The sequence below is a fragment of the Symsagittifera roscoffensis genome, chromosome 5 (assembly GCF_963678635.1).
Source record: "Symsagittifera roscoffensis chromosome 5, txSymRosc1.1, whole genome shotgun sequence".
Classification (NCBI taxonomy): domain Eukaryota; kingdom Metazoa; phylum Xenacoelomorpha; order Acoela; family Convolutidae; genus Symsagittifera; species Symsagittifera roscoffensis.
In genome coordinates this window covers 60,731,890-60,735,191 of record NC_087066.1, presented here as the reverse complement: position 1 = coordinate 60,735,191, position 3,302 = coordinate 60,731,890, and positions in this window count along the sequence as shown.

Below are 3,302 nucleotides of genomic sequence, written 5' to 3'. Positions count from 1 at the left end.
GCGATCTTATGGGGTATCACAAAAACTGTCTATGTCCGTTTCCCCCTACCGATCCGACCAGGGTACCTACCTTAACCTAATTCCAATTTTGGATATCCGTTTCCTATGACCAACGCGTGTAAATGACTAATGTAACTAAATCAACGATGTCGACCAATTAGTTACTCTAATTTCTCTCCTTTTTACAATTTACAACCGCCAACCTCTAACTTAACCAGCCCCCCTTCTAACCTCCCCCCTTTTTAGCCCCCCTTCTTAAGCCTAAAATCACCTTAAGCGCCGGGTGCTAAACCTCTCAAGAGAAAACCGTAGACCTGTCTCCAGGCCTGCTCAAGTAAAAACGTTTCTCAAAACCGGGGGATATCGCTTATCCAATTTTACACTTGTTTCCTATAATGTAATGTGAATTTCAACGATACCCGTTCTGCTCAACTTGAGAACTCGAGAACTGCCAAATCCTTCTTGGCTACTTTCCCACTCGACTGGTCACCTCTTCCAGTCCAGTCTCCTATTGGTTCAGCTCAAGTGCTCCTGAACCGCTTTCCCACTCGGCTGGTCACCTCTTCCAGTCAAGTCTCCACTTGGTTCAGCTCAAGTGCTCCTGAACCGCTTTCCCACTCGGCTGGTCACCTCTTCCAGTCAAGTCTCCAATTGGTTCAGCTCAAGTGCTCCTGAACCACTTTCCCACTCGGCTGGTCACCTCTTCCAGTCAAGTCTCCTATTGGTTCAGCTAAGTTCCAAGCTATCTGAAAACCCTTGACAACGCCCCACACTCGGGCTCTTTATTAAGGTTACTGGATTAAATTACTAGGTTGATCGAAACGATGGAACTTGTAAAACAGTATGGGTATACTATTTAATTAATATAAAGGTTTGATCCAACTAATCTGGTGTCAAAGTCACTGTCTTTTTTCGTTTTATGGTTTTTGTTTCGCTTTTTGTCTTTTTGCTCGTCTTTTTGTCCCCCTAGTTGCCCCCCTTTACTCGGTTAGCTAAGCCTCGTTCGGAGAGCGTACCAGGAAGTTTTCTTGAGTTTTCTTAAAAAGCTATCACGGTACAACCGGAAGGTTTGCACGTTCCTGTCGAACCGTACCGCCGGTACTCTAGAATGGGCATTCAGCCCGAAGCTGTCTCAAGTGGGTTCGACTCCGTAGTCTTGATGTCGTAAACACCCAGGAGCGCCATAAAAACACTATGTAACATTCGTCTACTGCAGTCACACATGAGGCTTAAGAAAAATAGGCCCTATAACCATTGGCTCAAGAGTCAGGGACACTATCTCTTGTGTTTTTGTACCTCAAATCAGTCGGAGCCAATTCGGTTCGCTTGTGACATGAGACTACGACCCGTTACAGCTTAAAGGCTACTACTAAAATATCCCCCCACTCTAGAATTAGAAACGTCCCCATACTTAGGTCTCTAGATACCCAAAATACATGAACGCCATTAAAAACCGGGTCGGAACAATCCGTTAAGTTACTTTTTATTAGACAGTGGAACTTTGATCCATTTCAGATGGATCAACCTAAAACTCGCCTTACCTCAACATAACAATTGTAAAACACACTCTAGAAATTTAAATTAGTACTCACATTGTAGCACGCTCAAGAATCAGGAAGTAAATAAGTCGGTGTGCAACTCAAGAATCAATAAAGTAACTTAAATGAGTTTAATGTTAGTCAGTTTTAATAACAAGAACAAGTTTTTACTCTAGACTGTAAGTTCTCGTGAACCATTGGGACACTCTAGCTGTCCACCTTTCCACCGAAGGTTCACTCTAGTCCAGTTTAGAATAATACTCCAATCACAACAATCCAGTTCGTGGGAATGCGCTCGTCTCTGTTTTAGATGGGACAGCTCTACTCTCGATTATTATTGCTACTGAAATTGCGAATAGCAATTTCCCACTGATTTTTCTAGCAACTTTCCCGCGATTGTCACTCGATCGTTCTCTTCTCTTTTCTGATTTTCAGTTATCGCGAGAAAATCGTGCATGACAGGTTCCATTCGAAATTTTGAAAAATTAAATTTCACTCCAAAATTAAGTGTTTTTTGCTTCTCTCAAGGTCAAACTTCCAAATATGACCGACTGGCACACATCGCCAACCTTTCTGTAAAAGATGTCTTTTCTACATGAGAGTCTTCTTTCACCGTTTCTTCGGTGTTGCTTATTGCATCTTCCACATTGTCTATTGGTGAGAACTCTATGGGTTTCGGGTTTGGTTCTTCTGCATTGGGCATTGGAGTTGACTCCGTCGTCTTTTTCTCCAGTTCATTGCCGTTTGCCCCTTTGTGGTTCCACAAAGTCAACTCTGGTGCCTTGCGTGCGATCCGCTGCCGGTCTTTCTTGTGAGGTAGAATTTCTCAAGATTGCATCCAATTTCGTCTGTATTGCACATGAACTTTCGGCCTGATTCTTGCTCATTGTGTCCAGCCTCTTTTCCAGGCTACCTATTTGGCTGTTGACATCATCATATCGGTTTTTCAACTTTTGCAAATCTTTTTTGATGTTCCCTTCTCGTTCTTTATTGGTGGCTTCTACCTTATCTGTCATCTCCTTGAGTCTCTCGTCTGTTGCCTTAGCCAGGTTAAAATAACTATCCAGATACTCGTGTTTGTTGTATCTTAATTCTTTTCTTATCACTTCTCTGTCCTCTTCGCTGTGCTTTAGCTTTTTGTCGATCTGATTCAGTTTTGCCATCAAGTCACCTAGCTCAAGAGTAGCCTCTTCATGGTCAGCCGTTGTTCTTTCTTCGGCCGTTGCTTCTGCTTTAGTTTGTTCCTCTCTCGGATTGGCTTCTCTCGTCTTCGTGCTCACTGTTCCAAATGTTCGTGCTCTTTCAGCTTTTGGTTCTTCAGTCACGTTCTCTTTCGTTTTTATTCCGACCATCATCGCCAACCTTTCTGTAAAAGATGTCTTTTTTACTTGAGAGTCTTCTTTCACCGTTTCTTCGGTGTTGCCTATTGCATCTTCCACATCGTCTATTGGTGAGAACTCTATGGGTTTCGGGTTTGGTTCTTCTGCATTGGGCATTGGAGTTGACTCCGTCGTCTTTTTCTCCAGTTCATCTACGCTCTGGTCTGGTGTCTCTAGGTCGATTTCGATTGTAGGCTCCACCTGTTTTTCCCTCGCATCTTCTCGCGTCTTGCTCTCGGTGCCACTCCTCGTGCTGACCATGCTAACTGAAAAGTTATTTCTTGTTTTGCCTGGGCCCCTTGATGTTGTTCCACGCAGCGACGAGTTATATTTCGTGTTTGATCCACTTGACCTTTTTTCAAGCACCGGTACCCTACTCCGTTTC